The sequence below is a fragment of the Erpetoichthys calabaricus genome, chromosome 1 (assembly GCF_900747795.2).
Source record: "Erpetoichthys calabaricus chromosome 1, fErpCal1.3, whole genome shotgun sequence".
Taxonomy (NCBI): Eukaryota; Metazoa; Chordata; class Cladistia; order Polypteriformes; family Polypteridae; genus Erpetoichthys; species Erpetoichthys calabaricus.
The window spans coordinates 242,562,725-242,582,684 of record NC_041394.2 but is presented as its reverse complement, the minus strand read 5'-3'; positions in this window follow the sequence as shown (position 1 = coordinate 242,582,684).

Here is a 19,960-nt window from a genome sequence, read left to right as displayed (position 1 = left end):
GACAGGGACCACAATTCCTCTCAGCAACGTGTAAAAGATGTCGCTGAAGAGGTGAACTTATTGGTTGTTACAGTGTGGTAAAGTGGGGTCTGTGGCTGATTGCTGTTTTAAATAAATAATCACCTCATTCGCATCTTTATGTGGGGGGGCATGACAGCGTGGCGAGAGAGGTTCCCTTGCGTTATGCAAGAGCGGACAGGCCCTACACTTAGTGCACAGGTGTAGAATTGCTATAGCTATGCCACGTCCCCATGTTTAAAAAAGGGATGAATGAGTGCGGAGTGCGAGAGAGGGGGGAGGAACGAACTAAAGAAAAGAAGAGTGAAGGTTAAAGGGAAGAGAAGAGAAGTGAGGCAGGAGTGGGAGAGACAGCCAGTGCGAGGCAAGGAAGCAGACGAACGTGTATGGAACCCCAGAGAGGAGTGTGTGTGGCCAGCACTCTGGTAGGGGCTGAACAGGAGCAACCATTGAGCTCAGGAATGTGCTCTCGCCGGGAGGAGCCAATGGGCTGGCAGGATTATGAGTGGAGCAGGGTTCAATGTCTCCCCTGTGGAACACAGAGGAAGTGGCGATGAGGACACGAACCAGGACAAAAGGTTGTCTTCATCTGCTGGTGGACTTCTCCTTGGTCTGCAAGATCCGGGAAGGAGTTAGACAAGGAGGAGTCGGTTTTAGGGCACAGAGACTAGTGTTTTTAGAGAAGTTTTATTTCTGTGCTTTAACCTCTGACTTTAATGGATTTATTTATTTGACTTTTAACCTCCACCTCACCTTTGTTTTTATGGATTAGTTGTTTATGGAGCATTTAGAGTACTGGACTTTTTGAACACTGCTGTTTGACTGTTTTCATAAAAGCACTTGAGCACTTTTCATCATTCTCTTGATTCATGTGTGTTTGTCCTCATCTGCCACGCTCATTTCGTTACGGTACTGACAGTGTCGGGTTGAAAAGGCTCCCAAAAATGAAGAGGAAGCAAAGAGCTGACCCGCCCCCATCACATATAGGTTTTTAAAATGCCCTGAAATTCCAGCTTAAATTGGATGCCTTATGAACATTAACTTATTAAAAAAAGGTCTCATTACATCATGTACAGAAACAAAGAAGGGTGTAGTTCTGCAGGCAATTGATTGGCATGCTGCTAGTTATTGTATTGTATTATTGTGTGTATTGAAAATGCACACAAATGGCATTAGGTTCATTGGGAAAGGAAAATGCAGATGAAATTGTAATAAGTTTTTAATTGTAGTCCATAAATATCTCTAGCCCTTGCCAAAATTTGTGTAAATTGTTGCAGCTGCTTGTGATGCCTCATAGTACCTTATATACCACGTGGTGGCCTTGGAACCCCTGCAGCTTTTGTTTTTTTCTTTCCCAGCTTAACTAGAGTTTTCTTTGTTTTTTTTCTGTCCTCCCAGCCATGTGACCTTACCTTGTTTTGTTGTTACTTATTCTTTAATATTATTGCCTTATCTTAATTGTTTTCCTTTTTTTTTTACTTTTTCTTTGTCATTTTGTAAAGCACTTTGAGCTACATTGTTGTATGAAAAATTGCTATATAAATAAGTGTGGTCCACATTTGTGGACTGAGCAGCTTTTCTTTAAAAGGGACGTGAGGCAATGTTTGTCACTGAGCGTACACATATCTCTGACAGTGACAGCAGTTTCCAGTCTGTTAAACTTTAATTATTTACAACATAAGGGTACTAAAAACAGGAGTATTTTTACTACCAGCTGTATTTGCATTTCCAAGCTACTTCCAGTCTATGCAGTTGCACATGCTGGGGTGCCAAGTTTAAAGATGCCACTCTAGCAAAGTAGCTGTGGGTTAGCGAATGGGATCATATTGATTGGCTTGGGGGAGACAGTTTTGGGAATGTGTTATACTTAATGTTTGGTTTAAGGTTTGTTTAGTCATTTGGAATTTATTTCCCGGAATATGGGTATTTCTTTTGTGTTATGTTAAAAGCTGCAGTACTACATGAAGTTTAAAGAAGACAAGAGTTTTTGACCCTTGGCAATTTGTTGCGCTCAGAGACAGGATAGGTGTTAGAAAAACAGCTTACTCTTTATAAAGGCGGCAATCAAAATTAGATACAGTCAAACACTCTAAGAGCAAAGTAAGAGTGCATCGATGGTGAAGATATAGCCTTCTGAGGTTGAGTGTGATTGGCATTACTCCTGTGAGCCAGGTTTGGCTTCTGATGTAGTTGGGAGAATTATCAAATTTTGGGCTTAGTTTTTCTTTTTTATTGGAGGGCTGTGACTTAATCTTTTCTTTCTGTAGATTAGCCAGGTAAACAGAATTGTACAGAGGAACTTTTTTTTCCATTGTTTCTGAGATGGACAAAGTTGGGTTTATTATTTGTTGTGTGTCTTGTTTTGTAAAACCCACTTGTGTATGTTTGAATTTAAACTGTACTTTGATACAACCCAGTTATAACTATAAATATGTTTCACTTCAAGAACTCTTGTTATGTAAATGAACTGAACTGTGCTGTTGAATAACACTGTCATCTCTTTTCTGTCCTTCACTTTACCTTTAGTTCCAGTCGGTTCCAAATGCCAGATCATTTGCACCATAGGATGCTTGTGACACTGCTATATTCCGACAGTAATTTACTCCCATACTGATGTTTAGCCTTATAAATTATTTTTCTGGTTTGTATATGCATTTCTTGTATGTTTTCATAGCATCATTTCAAAATGTAATACTATATACTTTCAGTTAATTCCTTATGTCAGCGGAGATCCACAGTGTCCATTAGGGAATATGAGGATTGTTTTCGTAGGCAAACAGACATTCATAGTTTTTGATGAATCACGTTGCGAGATCTGCACAGTCATTGAGATCTGATGAGCAGTCTTTTATCATGTCCCAATTTACACAATTAAAGCAGTCTTGCGGCCTTTCCTCTAGTTTTTTTTGGTCCAGCACTGTTCCATTTTTCTTGCTGGCTTCTCACATTTCAGCCTTTCTTTGCATTTTGGCAGGAGGAGTTGTGGCAGTAGTGGGTGGTAAGTGTCTTTTATCAAAGTGTAGAAGTGATCCAGAGAATTAGCATCCCTTGTGGAGTGGGTGACATGCCAGTGATTTCTAGAATAAGTATTCCTTAATTTTTTTTTTGAAGTCCATAGCAAGAATTAATTACTCCTCAGGTTGTAAACATGTTTTTATAATAACATGTTTTATAATAACTCTATACAGATCATTTAGCGCATTGTTGGTTTTGGTTTGAGAATGAATATGAACAACAGTCAGAGAAACACAGGAGAATTCCTTCTGGATGGCACTTGATCAATAAATATTCCAGATAAAGTGAAAAGTTTTTGAAGACAATTTTATCATTCATACACACCCCACTATATTTACCATAAAACACACAACTTCTCCTTTGCATTTACTTGACAGTTCAGTCCAATCCCCATGAATGACAGTAAATCCATATGGCTGCATTGCAGTGCCTGTAGTCCATGTTTTTAGCCAGTTAACCAACTTGAAATTCAAGTTTGCAAGTGGCATCTTATGGCAGTTGCCCAGTTTCATTTTAAAATTGCAGGTTTCTTTTTGGCAAATCACCAGTTAAATATCCTAGTTTCTTGTTGATTGTAGTGTCTTAAGTCTGTTTTATTCTTGGCCCTGACACAGAATTCTGGTTTTCTAAGTTGATATTATTGAGTGGCTGATTTCCTAGTTACGAGCCTTGGGCTCTTTTCTGAAATCAAGTCAGTCCACTGGGGTATACTACCACTCCAAATAAAACAACAAGTTTAAAGAGAAAAAAAAAATTTCATTTTAAAATAATTATTACTTTCTGGTCTTTTTCATAGCCTGACTGGTGTAACAGATAGAGGGCGCTTTCGCTCCCTTGAACCCTTGTTCCAGACACCAGATAAAAGTCCTATTATTATTTATTTTATAATAATAATGTGCACCAAGCACCCTCCACTCCAATATACTCATAAATACCACACAATAACTAATAATTACACAATCCTCCACACTCCCAGACACGTTGCCACCCTTCCACCCAGCTCAGCTCCCCGTCTGGGATTTCCCATGGTCCTTTTATAGTCCGTGACCCGGAAGTGTTTCGCCCACTCTGTCCCCGTGACATGGAACACTTCTGGGTCAGGTAAAAATCCTTTTCTTCACCCCGGAAGTAAGTCGTTCCTTTTGTCCATGTGACCAGGACGCACTTCCGGGTTATAGGGCACGTAGTATTCCCTGAGCCTCCCTACAGCGTCTCCTGGTGGTCCCCATGGTATCCAGCAGGTCTGGTTGTAAAAACTACAAGGTCCATGAGGCCCTGCTGGAATTCGGGGAACTTCCATGCTGCCGGGAGGGCTCCATCTGGCGGCTTGGAGGTGTTGGCCGGAATATATGGCCAGCCATCCCTCACACTGGATTGTTTCCATATTTGCTGTTTCTGTACAGATTTTGTATTGGTGAATTAATGATTTTTCTGAAGCTGTAAAACAGATTTAATTTTTTAGTCTAACGAAGCAACCTAAACATAAAAAGTAAAGTATTATTAGGTTCTATACTGTAGATAAATAAAAATGATTGTATTTACCATATGCATACAAACAATATTCAGTGTAGGCATGAAAATTTAATATTAGTAACACATGCTGAGAAAATACTGGTGAAAAAAACTGGCTATTGTAGTAACTCCATTTAACTGTTATCAGATTGAAACATTTAACAAAATACAGACCACCTAGGCCAGAAAATCCTGCATAATTTCTAAGTGTGCATTTTTTCATTCAGAATTGTCCTACTGACCATTTAATATCAGACATCTTTGTATTCATCAATTTGGGATTGATCTCCTGGCCTGTTTATCTTCAGTGTCTTCTTCTTAGCACAGCAGACTCCCAGGTAGTCTCAGTTTTCATTTATTGTTATAATGAAAGTGCAGACACCTAAGGGTTCCAGATGTCGTGAAGTTTTCAGTATAGTTTACCAGGTGTTTTACAGAAACTGTATGCACAATAAAGAAAATGTACAAGACATTTCAGGTGGAATAAATATTCAATTGATTTACTGCAATAATATAATTGCTGTCATTTTGGGGTATCCTTCTTGTTCTGCCTACACAGGCTTTCATTTGATATTTGTCCACTTATGCTCGACACCAGTTATTCATTCTGTAATCTTCATTTTAGTCCAGTCACAGGAGCAATAAATAGAGTAAAAAGATGTGTTAAATGTGATATTTTATTATTATTTTTATTGCAAAAACACATAAATAGCATAATATTTTTTGTCTCTGTTTTCAAGAAATTTTATGAACTCCTGAACTGTTTGGTTTGAAGGGACAGAAAGAAGCTTTTGTCTTCAAATAAGCAAGGAGCTCAAGGTGTAAAGAAAAACATTTTTATGTTCACTTTCACCTAATACCATATAACAGAGCAATATGAATTGCTAAAATAGTCAGTCTGTGACATAGTATAGCAATAGAATTTATTATATTTACAGCCACATGAATTCTAAATTTTAATTTCTTTTTTCTAATATACTGAAGAATGCAATATTCTGTATAACTGATTATTGCATACTTACTGTACTCATAAAGCAACAGCAAACTCACAAAAGCATACCTCAACTGGTAAATTTCAAATGAGGTTTTGAAGAGACCCTCAGCTAAGACAACCTTAGCATAATCAAACCTTTTTTTTACCTTGGTCATATTATCATACCCCATCATCTCTTTTTTTAATATTTAGAAAATTGGATAAAGAAAGAAATCACAATATGATATAAAAATGATCTTCAACCTCAGCTAGGGTTTCACCATTTAATGGAAAGTTGTTTGTGTAGATAAAGGCCCAAGGCCTTTCGGAGTTCAGTTTGTCGGAGTTGTGTTGCTCTTGACTGCAGCAGGTCAAGTGATGGCTTTCTCTTGTGATGGTCTTCTTTTATGTTGTCTGGAGCAGAAGTTGGGGTCCTGTTTGTGATATCAGTTATCTTCCAACAGGAGCAGAAGTTGTTGTAAACACTTGTGATGCCCATGTGCATGACAGTATGTTGACCAATAAGACAGACATACTCTTAATCAAGAACCAAAGAGGTCAAGAGATGTAATTCACTTTAAAAACATTATCAGCTGTTACTATGCAGATAAAGTATGTCTTATTTAGGTTATGTAGCAACTCTCTTGTCATTCAGTTCATTAGGTTTTATCTAAGTTGAAATGTGTTGTTATTAAAGAGCAATATTTGATCTAATTTATTTTTGAATAAGGCTCTTCACTAAATGCAAAGACAGAGCACTGTGAGAAAATACAAGTATAGATTTTAGAAATTACCAAATACAGAATTATTACATGTTAAGATACAGTTTTGTTTAAATACATGAACAACAAAGTAGAAACAGATTAACATAAATACAATACCTGTGCATTAATTGTGCATTGATTAATTGTAGAACTAGGGCCAGTTGACATTACTCAGAATTCTACTTTGAAAGTGCATTTAGTGTTATATGTTAAAAAACACAGTGCATTTTACTCATTTTTATGTGTTGTTATGTTTGTGCAAAAAATTAAAGGTTGTGTTCAATTTATTTTTATGCAATTCAAATGAAATGTATGGAGATTGATAAAAGTTTGCTCAAAGAACACATACATTAATCCTTTGGGTATTTTCAGAAAAACACATTTACATGTTACAAGTGCAGCATTTTATTCCCCCATCAATCCATCTTCCTAAACCACTTATTCCATTAAAATGGCACAGGGAGCCAGTGACAGGAAATGGTCTGAACGAACTGTGGAGGGTACCAGTCCATCACAAAAGACAGTCATGCTCAGTTACACAGGACCAAAATAATTCAGCATACATGTCTTTGGAATTTAAGTGTAGTACACAGAGAAAGTCCATGTCAGTGATGATTTTATCTTATACTAACAAGAAAAAAGTTTTTGTAGCGCTATAAAATAAAAATGCATCATCTTGCATAGAAGTGTGGGTAGTACGATGCAACCATTGTATATGGTTGAAAAATCATATTGTATTTTGAGTTTGCATTAGCAGGAGACCCAACAAAGAAATTTACTTAGAGGTATTTTTTAATATTTGCTATGAACCGAGTACATTTTTTCTGTCAAAAGGGGTATTCACAGAAGGTGATCTTGTATTGCCAGATGTAGTCTGAATATAAGCTGATAGTCTATTTCTTTTCTTTCCTTGTACAATCTTTGAGTGCTGATTACTTGTTATTGATTTCCCATTTACTATTGTGGCAACAGATATAGTCTGGCTTTAAAAATGCATTGCTAAGTGTTGAAGTCCATTCTAGTGATCTATGATTATGTTGTAAGATATCAACAAGCGGTTCCCTTATGAAAACACCAAGGTCAGGCAGGTTTCCAAAGCTTTGCTGCAGCTCTTTTCAAAAGCATGTGCCTATAGTGAAATAATCATAGATCAAAGCGCCAATCTGCCCTACATCTCATTTCATTAAAGTAGTAGGTATAAAATTACACAAGGAGAAAGGGCTTTAACACCACACTGACATTTAGAGACTCATGAGACAATCCAAAGATCCAATGAAATTTTTTGACAATGTGCTGCATATATTTGAATTTAAGACTAAGAAAAACTCTGACCAATAGTTTCAGATTTATAGTCTTTTAATCTCCAATGGAAGACAGTTATGTAAACCTAAAAATTGTCTGCCTCAATCTAATGTCATGTCATTTTCCAACCTGCGTAATTCTGGACAGGGTGGGGGAGCCTATCCCAGCAAGCATAGGACGCAAGGCAGGAACAACCCCAGGACAGGATGCCAGTCTATTGCAGGGTTCAATTTAAGGCATTTTCTGAAAACAATAAATTAAGATATACCATCTGATATTCACTGCCCTGGCTAATGTGTGTAATTATAAAAACCTAGAGAGCTGATTTTAAAATTAGAACTTCAGTAAGAAGCTTCACTTTGCATTGTCTGCAGAACCTTTTGGTAGTGCCCTCGTGTTCTGTCCCTTTTAAGCTTAAAAGTCTCTATAGAGCAGGTGACAATGGACAGATGGGTACTGAAAAATAAAAACAAAGTACTAGCAGACTACTTGTGTACCCAGACTTGTAATACGTGTGGAAATATAGTGATGGTGGAATTTGTTGGTAATACATTTTGTATGGAGAATATCAGCAAGTAATGGTAGATGTAATGGTTGGTGATGTATTAATATTCTTATGGTGTATCTTTCTTATCTATTTCTGAGAAAGATATTAGAAACGGAGACAATACACTGTTGGCTTTGTGGCAGACGACCTGGGACCTTGTCTGGGCGGGACGCCCCTGTGATGGAAGGACCGGGGGAGAGGACATATTCAGGGCAATACCTCCCCTGGAACATGAGAGGGCACACCCCCTGAATTGGATCAGGGCCACAGGCTTGGAGCTTGGAAGCTCAACCCTGTTGGGGCCCATGGCCACCGCCAGGGGACGCTTGGACAATTCTAGAGCCCTGGTCCTCCGGAAGAGGATCTGGGTGCACCTGGAGTACTTCCAGGTGCCCATGCAGCACTTCTGCCACACCTGGGAGTGCTGCCAGAAGATGACCGAACAGCACCTGGAGCACTTTCGGCTGCAGTATAAAACAGGCCGCCTCACTCCGTTCAAGGAGCCAGAGTCGGGAGGTCAAGGACAAAGCTTGTGTGGAGGAGTGGAGGTGGCAAAGAAGAGAAATAAAGGAAGTGCAAAAGAGAGAGAGAGAGAAGGGAGTGAGCAGTATGCTAAAGAGCCTTATTATTAATGGTTGGTGGTTTGTGTGCTGAAAAGAAGTAAAATAAAATTGTAAAATTGTGTGCTTGCACTTGTGTCTCTGTGCCTGTCTGTGTCGGGTTTGGGGAGTGGTAAGCCCCCTGGCTTATCACAGCTTGTTATGCCATTATGAGAGTGCTCATAGTAAGCTACAATTTAGTATACAAGGTTTGATGGTCTAATGTACTGCATGTTTTAGTATATAATTATATACTGTATAGAATTAAGGTACATAATGTAATATTCTCAAATTCACTTAATCCTATTCAAGATCGCAGGTGACCACAGACTATCCCAGTAGCACTGGGTGCAGGGACAGGGAACCAGTCCATTGCAGGTCTTCTTCATGCACACACTGACACTCACATTGGGATTGTTTAAAGTTTCTAATTAAAGTAATCAAGAAATCTTTGGAGACACGAGATTAATAAAGTGAAGTACCCAGAGTAAAACCATGTAGACAGGAAGAAGTGCCCTCATGCACAATGATGGTAAAGCATTCAAAAACCAAAGCCTTGGTATGTTAAACAGCAGTGCTATCTGCTGGACAGCTGGGCTGTTCTTAAATAAAGTAAACTTTAAAAATAAAAATCAATATTAATATTACTTTCAAGAATTAAACATAAGGAGATATTTTGTAATACTTCACCCTCTCTTCTTTTGTTTCTCTCATTTTAAAATGCATGCCTGATCCTGTAACAAAATCCTGGGACCATATATGGGGAGCTCCTTTGTTGAAATACATAGGAAATGTATCCTTTATGAAAAACACAACCTTACATTCAGAACAGCTAATCCAATACATATCCATCCATTCATTATCCAACCCGCTGAATCCGAACACAGGGTCACGGGGGTCTGCTGGAGCCAATCCCAGCCAACACAGGGCACAAGGCAGGAACCAATCCCGGGCAGGGTGCCAACCCACCGCAGGACACACACAAACACACCCACACACCAAGCACACACTAGGGCCAATGTAGAATCGCCAATCCACCTAACCTGCATGTCTTTGGACTGTGGGAGGAAACCGGAGCGCCCGGAGGAAACCCACGCAGACACGGGGAGAACATGCAAACTCCACGCAGGGAGGACCCGGGAAGCGAACCCAGGTCCCCACGTGTCCCAACTGCGAGGCAGCAGCGCTACCCACTGCGCCACCGTGCTGCCCCCAATACATATTACCTTTAAAATAATATCATGAAATAAAAAAAAGAAATCATTTATCAGGAACAGAACATACAACAGACAGTATTCTGGAAGTGTTGTACTGTAATGTTATACCTTAAAACAAGCAGACATTTTTTTTGTATTGGTAAGAATGTTCAATTGATCTTCTGATAATGATATTAGAAACATCAAACACATGTTTCTAGCAATGTTTACATAACAACATAAATGCATTTCCTGTTGATTACAGACCATATCAACACCTCAAAAACTGATTTCTACACTTTTATTTTTGTTAACGTATTCAGAATTTCATGTAAGAGAAAAAAACATAAACAGTAACACACAATTCAGTCAAAGATAGACTCACATGAGCAATACAGTGGTACAACCATTACGTTCCAAAGAAAATGAAAAGTCTATCAAACTAAGAAGATGGAGCATAATTTATTTCCCTTAACCACAATGTGATTCTTCATTCAGTATATTTATTAAAACAATAGCAAAGATCAAGTTAATATCCCTATAAGCTATTTTATGATAGAATTAGTGCACTTTGCCAAATTCTAAAAACCTTTTAACTGTTCTTTGGAGAAAGGTTTAATTTTTTAAGACAATATGAGACATCACCTTCCCATTGAGTTATTAGAGGTGATTAGGGTTACATAATTTCCCAAGCTGAAAAAAGTTGATACTGCAGGGAGTCCCTCTTGAAGTTTTCCTCCTTGTCAGAGAATTGGTGTTTGTAATTACTTCCATAATTTTTGCATCTTTTGAGAACCACATAACTACAGCATCATCATTGTAAGTTCATCTGATGTTATTATATCGTAGGTAAAACTTTAAAAAAAGAAGGTGAATTGAAAAAAAGTAAACCTGATTGGGAACGATGGGTCAGAGTGTGAAAAACCAAGACAAACTGACAGTTTTGTAAAATCTACTTGGACACCAGGATAGACACCTAAAAAGAGGACATTTTCAGGCCATCCCTGACATATGGCAACCCTGATTAGGATTCTTCCAATTAAGCAACATTAATCTACATGCAGTCAATATAGGATAGGATAGTAGAAAAAAAATTGCATACATAATATCATCCCATCTGGTGTTTCTCCAGATTGTGCTATTACGGGGTTGAGAGTGGTAGCAGACAAAAAATATGCAACAATTTCATCCCAACATGGTCTGAGTATACAGCATGTCCTAGTGAGGTGGGCACCATTTGATAGCGTTTAATGTTTGGGTCTCGTCTAGGATACACTTTAGACAGTTTTAAATTATATATATGCCCGATGCACAATTTTTAGCTGTATTATAATATGCTTTGCACAAACTGAAGAAGAAAATTATTCTGGATAGATGATTTCAATTCCTTATCTGAAATTGTAACAGAAAGATCCTAATCCCTCAATTTTGTGATCTTCTAGGCAGTTTGTTTCTTTTTTAATGAGGAAAAATAGTTTTTCTCCTCTACTCTCTTAATTGGTGAGTACAAATAGCCTGCTTTTGAGCATGTGAATGTGTGAGTGTATCCTGCAATGGATTGTGGGTTCAATGGAATGGGTGAACTTGCAAGAAAACGTGAAATTAGTTAGAAACATGTTAATTGGGATTGGAAGATTTTGTAAAATATCATAAAAAGTAATATTGCCTGAATTTATCTAGCTTTTATACTTTAAGGTTAGGATAAGAGTACTTTGTCCCTGTTGCAGTGGGCTTATGTTAGGAACCAACACAGGATGAAGCACGAGTCCAGTCCAAGGCACCCCCACTTTTCTGGGCCAATTTTAACCATTAACCTAATAAATGGAAGAATATATAGAACACCGTGACTCACATTATCTGATTTATCAAAAGTGTTTGCACATTTTATTGTATGTAAATGGGGTAGTATGGTATAGAGGCGGCTTGACTTGGGTTTGTTTAATCTGAACACAAACACACCAGTTTTCTTCCTCATCCAAAGCATGGACCTGGTTTGTTATACAATGGCTGTAAATTTGCTTGGCATGAGTAAATGTGAGAGTGATTATTTTTTGTGAATGTGTCCTGTGGTGGACTGTTATCTTGAATGGGGCCTGTTCTTACCTTGCACTCTGCTCCTGGATGAATTTTGTGATCTGGAATACTTAGCATCTACTTTGCTAAATCCAAAGTAAAATGTACAACACTAAATTTAATAACCTAAAATGTACTACCTCGTTTTATATATTCTTTCTTCCATGCTGATTTAAACACTGACAACAATCACACAAATACTAGAGAAATAACAAAGAAACAAAATGTTGCCTTTAAGGCTTAAATCTAGCAATGTTAGAAAATATTCATTCATGACATTTCTCATAAAAGTGTGATGGGATTAGCTATAAAATGATCAAGATATTAAAAAGTAACAATGGAAAATTATATTTGGTTGGTTTGATTTTTAATACACTGATGCAAATAAATAGTTCAAAGTCATTGTACCAAATGCACCATACCCACTGATGTATTTAAGTTTCAGATTAAAAATGATTAAAACAGTCCCTGAACCAATTTTATGTTTTTGCACATTTTTTTTAACTCACTCAATAATTTGATCTGCTCTCAGAGGCTTGCTGTTTGTTCAGTGAGCTCTAATGGGAATTGGAGGGTGAATTATGAGACGAGGCCACAGCAGATGTGTGCACCTCATAACAAAACACTTGTAAAATGCTGTAAAAGTGTATAACATTAGTAGCAGCCACTGACATCTATTTATTTAATATAGAGTACCTTTTTTTCCTGTTTAAAGTTTTAGTCTCAATGACATGTACATGCCAGTCAAAGATCATTTACTACACTAAATTTAAACTAGTTCATTATTGATTATGAATCAGTCTTTACTTTATACAGTATAGAACTTTACACAGTGACAGAAAATGCTTACAGATCAGCAATATAATATTTCAAGATCACAGCAAGAACATAACGAGTACTAAGAGCATAAGGCTATCGGCTTATAATGCAGTTCAGCCGAGGTGTCTTTAAGCAGAAGAAAGGCAAAAGTAATGAATTTCAAAGTCAGCACTAATGTCAGCTGCAACATATGCGAGGGAAAAAACTAATCAGATCTAATGATATCAATAATGGTTACTTTGTATTTTAAAAGCTATGACTTGTACTGATCTGGGTGGAAGTGCCAACATTAGAACTACAGTTAGGTCCATAAATATTTGGACAGAGACAACTTTTTTCTAATTCTGGTTCTGTACATTACCACAATGAATTTTAAATGAAACAACTCAGATGCAGTTGAAGTGCAGACTTTCAGCTTTAATTCAGTGGGGTGAACAAAACGATTGCATAAAAATGCGAGGCAACTAAAGCATTTTTTTACACAATCCCTTCATTTCAGGGGCTCAAAAGTAATTGGACAATTGACTCAAAGGCTATTTCATGGGCAGGTGTGGGCAAGTCCGTCGTTATGTCATTATCAATTAAGCAGATAAAAGGCCTGGAGTTGATTTGAGGTGTGGTGCTTGAATGTGAAAGATTTTGCTGTGAACAGACAACATGCGGTCAAAGGAGCTCTCCATGCAGGTGAAAGAAGCCATCCTTAAGCTGTGAAAACAGAAAAAACCCATCCGAGAAATTGCTACAATATTACGAGTGGCAAAATCTACAGTTTGGTACATCCTGAGAAAGAAAGCAAGCACTGGTGAACTCAGCAACGCAAAAAGACCTAGACATCCACGGAAGACAACAGTGGTGGATGATCGCAGAATCATTTCCATGGTGAAGAGAAACCCCTTCACAACAGCCAACCAAGTGAACAACATTCTCCAGGGGGTAGGTGTATCGATATCCAAGTCTACCATAAAGAGAAGACTGCATGAAAGTAAATACAGAGGGTGCACTGCAAGGTGCAAGCCACTCATAAACCTCAAGAACAGAAAGGCTAGATTGGACTTTGCTAAAGAACATCTAAAAAAGCCAGCACAGTTCTGGAAAAACATTCTTTGGACAGATGAAACCAAGATCAACCTCTACCAGAATGATAGCAAGAAAAAAGTATGGAAAAGGCATGGAACAGCTCATTATCCAAAGCATACCACATCACTTGTAAAACACAGTGGAGGCAGTGTGATGGCTTGGGCGTGCATGGCTGCCAGTGGCACTGGGACACTAGTGTCTATTGATGATGTGACAGAGGACAGAAGCAGCCGAATGAATTCTGAGGTGTTCAGAGACATACTGTCTGCTCAAATCCAGCTAAATGCAGTCAAATTGATTGGGTGGCATTTCATGATACAGATGGACAATGACCCAAAACATGCAGCCAAAGCAACCCAGGAGTTTATTAAAGCATAGAAGTGGAAAATTCTTGAATGGCCCAGTCAGTCACCTGATCTTAACCCAATTGAGCATGCATTTCACTTGTTGAAGACTAAACTTCAGACAGAAAGGCCCACAAACAAACAGCAACTGAAAGCCGCTGCAGTAAAGGCCTGGCAGAGCATTAAAAAGGAGGAAACCCAGCATCTGGTGATGTCCACGACTTCAAGACTTCAGGCAGTCATTGCCAGCAAAGGGTTTTCAACCAACTATTAGAAATGAACATTTTATTTCCAGTTATTTAATTTGTCCAATTACTTTTGAGCCCCTGAAATGAAGGGATTGTGTTAAAAAAATGCTTTAGTTGCCTCACATGTTTATGCAATCGTTTTGTTCACCCCACTGAATTAAAGCTGAAAGTCTGCACTTCAACTGCATCTGAGTTGTTTCATTTAAAATTCATTGTGGTAATGTACAGAACCAAAATTAGAAAAAAAAGTTGTCTCTGTCCAAATATTTATGGACCTAACTGTATTTTTGCTGGTATGTAAAAGTCTACAGCAACATGTCACACATGGATGCCGGCAATGACTTTTGTGCTTTGTTACATGTAGGTCTCTCCACTTCCTCATCCATTTCTTTCATTTCTGCTTATATATTTTTTTCACATCTCTATTGATTGTTATAAGTTTTGCTGTTATTCCAAAGAGGTTTCATGATGGTGAAGTTTTAAATGCCCTGATGGATACAACATCCAGAATCGAATCCTGTGCCTCGTTATTATTTGTGTGGGATTTCCATGTCATCTTTGTGCCTATGTGGGCTTTCTTACTATTTCTCTAAAGATATATAGGTTAGGTTAAATGGCAACCTATCCTGCTTCATGTAAAACTGAGGGTAGATATGTTTGTCAATGGGCTTTCTATTGGATTGGTGCCCAGTTCAAGGCTGGTTTCTGCCATTTTGATTTAATCATGTTATCAAATTACTTGTAGCATGCATCTAACATGAAAGGTAGCAACTAACCCCTTAGGTACATTTCTAGATGAGGTATAGGAAGAAATGTCAAAATGAACTACTGTATGTACTGCTTTTTGCCTCATTGCACAGTGAATATTTCAATTTCAGAACCTCCATGGCAGGCTGCTGGTTGACCTGGAGCTCTTTAATTTCAGATCCTTATTTCAAACTAGTTTTCCACCAGTAGAGGACTTCACAAAGGCATCCCTTGTGCTCTTAATGGATCGCAGTTAGACATGGAATGAACAGTGTAACCTCTGGGTCCGTTGGCAGCAGTCAGATAGAATTTGGTTTTAAGCTCTCACTCACATACTATATTTTGTGCATCAAAACCAATAAAAAAAATACACAGTAAAAAATAGAATCATACAACCAGGATGGGTTAAGTCTTCATGCAATTCTTTTAGCAACAGCAAGATTCTGGTAAACATTCCCAGGTGGCTCTGTTTCTTAGTTGCACATTATGTTTTTTCAATCACAAATGAAGAAGAGAAATTCTTTCTGAGGTACACTCAAGACTCCCTAAAACTGTACTTTTTAAAAGATTGATGCTCTCCCAGCCTTTTTGACCAATGAATATGTAAACAAGACACTGTGGCTGACTTAACAACATTTTCTCATCTTTGCTAGCAGGGCATGCTGACATTTTACGTTTAGCTAAAACATATTGAAATGTATACTGTATGTAAAACAATAGCAAAGAAATTTGAAAACATGATTATCACTGAAGTTCATAAGTGGCAAACTCATACCACAACCCAGCTCAGGGTTAGTTCTTTGGAACTCAAAGTTCATAAACAACCTGACAATGCAAAACACTTTGAAATTATGCTTTGTGTTCCAACTCTCTTAACACATACTGCACTATTGTTCAACTTACCAAACTGAGGCTAAAGGTCTGTCATCTGACATCTCTCAGCTCATATGCTTAAAATATCCCCTATACACCAATGCTGCCTGGATAGGTCTCCATAACCATAGGCACATACTTTATATGGGTGTACTGCTACTATTACTATTGCTGGGCTGCGTGGATTAGTGTTGATGATTTGTAGCTGATTCTTAGCTCAAAAATCTTTAGCTACATTACAGTCTAACTAGATTATGTGGAATTTACACATTCTCTGTGTATATATATGGCACTGTCCTTAAGATGAGATGTAAAATTGAGGTCCCAATTATCTGTAGTCATTAAAGATCCTTGGACATCTTTCGAAAAAAGTATGGTTTATCCCAATTTCCTTGCTAAATTGTCCAACATGGCCAAGTCCATTCTGGCCCCCTAATCATCCCCTGTCTCTAGTTGGCTATTTCTCTCACCTCTTCACTACCTAATGTGTGGTGAGCGTACTAGCCCAAGAATGGCTGCCATTGCATCTTCCAGGTGAGTGCTACATATTGGTGGCAACTGAAGTGGTTCCCCTCTGTCTAAAGACTTTGAGTAGCAAGAAAATTTATATCTCTAAATTGACCTTGTATGAGTGAGTGTGTTTAAGTCTGCTTAGCAAATATTTGAATGCCTGTAAGAAATCTCCTTTAAATAACAATGGGAAGAAAAAGATTTTAGGGCAGACAATAAGTGGTAAACAGTCACTCATTGTCCAACCCGCTACATCCTAACACAGGGTCATGGGGTTCTGCTGGAGCCAAGCCAACCGCAGATAAGTGATATACACATCCCAAATAATTCATTCTTCCCCAATTTTTTCCAAGGCATGAATTAATAGAATTAAAAAAGTACACCATATAAATCTTTCTGAACACTGACTTAATAAAAGATTTGCACATTTATATCCAACTTGCAGGAGATATAGCTGAGCACTTTCCTTGTTTTGATTGCCAGACTACAACCTTATGTAAAAGCTTTAACAGCCCACCTTACTCTGCAATATACCTACTGTATATTTAGTTCTACTTTATTAAGGATTATACATTGATTGCATATTTAAATAAAAATTTACACTTATTGAAAGGCTGTACTGGCCACTGCATGGAAGTCATGTAAAGGTTCTTATAACAAATCCACCTGTTTATTTACTTGTCTCACTTAATCCAGTTCCTGGGTCCTTAAATACAATTGCTTTCCACTCCGATAGCAAATATCAGAAAAGAAATAAGTTTCAAGTCAAGTGACTAAAGAAAAAATGCAGTTCTGAATAAAAAATGTAGTAGTCTGAGATTTTTCACATATTGCCTAGATGAATTGTTAATTATTTATTATAATGCCATTTATTATGACTTAAAATCAATAATCTGATTGCTGCCTCACTTTCCAGTTGATGAATCCTTGACTTGTAATTAAGCAGTATATCTCCAGAATCCAAAAAAAAAAACTGCTGAGGGCAGAAGACTTTTATATAACTGTATCCTTTTAACATGGAATATATTCACTTCAGATTTTTCAGGTAGCTATTTTTGATAGGTAGTGACCATGAAACAACATTTTTTTATGTTAAGGAAATAAGGGCTTGTTGTCTTATGACTCTAAAATTGTTTTCAATTACTATGCAGTATGTTTATTAAAGAAAGCTTTTTACAAATATAGTACAGTATATCCTAGTACTTTGCTACTGTATGGTCTGTGACACCACTGTAATGGAAAGTAATGTTTTATTTTTTCATATATTAAATACACAATTTAAAATACGACTTAAGGCTAAGTCATAATCTAGTATACTGTATGTTTCTCGTATTCTGTACATGTGACAGAGTAGAACTTGATCTTGATGAATCATTTCAACACCTATTGTCAGCTTCCCTAACAAAGCGATAATGAATGATTAAACTGAACCACACATGCACCCAGACTGCTGTAGTGGTCCAAATAATACAACTTCAGGTACCACAGCTTCACAGCTCTCACCCTTACATGAAAAAGGAGTTCCAAGGTATGCCACTACATTAAAGGAGAATAAAATGAGTATTAAACTATCTACAAAAAAAAAATAGTCTTTAAAAGACAAAGTTTTTTTTGTTCTTAAAGTGTTATTTTTGGTGTGACCAGAAAAAGAGGACCTTTCTCTAAAGTACTAATAAAGACCTGGTTAGATGTTTATTCTCTGGGTAAAATAAGTAGATAACAAGACATGACTGAATTCTTCTAGCTGTTCTCCTAATCTTATACAACACAGCCTTGGAATGAATTACCTTTACTAAATTTTACTCTGTTATTATGTTTCATTTGATGAGCCTATTATTAAGGTTTCTTAAAAGATTATTATTTTTTATGTCTGAATTCCTTTGCAGTTGACATAATGATGAAGAGAGCAACAAATAAACAGATTTGACTCACACCTGTTTTAAGCAGACCATTTTATCCACAAAATGCGTATCTGATATATTTTTTAAAATTTAAATTGTAATACAAGTTCAACATGCAAAGCTTCATTTACAAAGGGATAACATGAATATTTTGTCTTGCATTAATTTGAATGGGAAGGTAATGTGTGATATAATTCCACATCAGGTCCTAGATGTCCACCCACCCATCAGTTTAATGCAGATTTATAGTCATGAAATGCCTGAGCATTTGTAGACTGGCGTGCACAAGCCATGGACTAATAGCCCATCACAGTACTCAAGTTTTAATTGGTGGAAAAGCAAGATAGCATAATAATCCTAGTTATTACTATCCTTATTTCATTTAAATTGTACTACTCTGTTCATTATTATAAAATTTACTAAAACTAACAAAAATGTCTGTTCTCATTGCATTTTTGTAATTGTAATCTGGTTTATAGGACAACTGAAAGCATTTTTTGGTCAAGCATAGTGCCTTTAGGATTTATTTTAATGGTAATTACACAGAAATGTGTATGCACACTTTACCAACTGAAATTACTGATTCATTATCTAATGATCTGCACCCACTCAAATTTGAGTACAGTCATCAAAAATATTAAATTGTCCTTTATTTTTGCTTACAATGAGATTTAAACTAACATCCACAGCTGAAGTTAGCAACAAGGTTCATATTTGCTTCTCACATTTTCTTAATATATAATCTCTTCTTTATAGTCATTTTGCAATTCTTTGTTATTTACTAAATTCTGCTGCTTAATAGTAATTTGGTGTATTAGCGTAGTTATTTCCCTCTACTTACCCTTTACCTGTTTTCTCAAGGGTAAGTGTACTTGTCAAGTTCATTATCGGGTTGGTCCTACTGTTGCACTTTAAGATTAACACACACATACATAACTATACGCATACACACAGACCCTAACCACAACAATGCCCCATGAATAACACACACACACTGATTAACCTTTAGCACTTTAAAACACACAAGTGCTTTAGGAATAACACAGCCTGTCACTCAGCACTTCAAGAGACTTACTTATTATCGGCACAAACAACATACGATGTTTTAATGATATCTCAGACCTAAATATTACTTTTGGTCTACAAGAATACATTTAAACATACAAAGGCTCAGCACTCTTGACTACAGTCCATTTATCAGCCAAGAATACCTTACTTTACATACTGTTCCCTACTATTGAATGGAGCTCTCACTCACAGCCTTCATAAACCTCTTCAGTCACTCTATAGACATTAAGACAAAGCATAGAAAGTTAAAAGCAGCATGGTATTTATTACAGGAATAATAATAATACCACTGGAACAAAGAATAATGGAAAATAGGACTGATAGAAAAGTCTGGATATATATAGTCTTTAGAAAAAGCTTACGAATAAGTTACA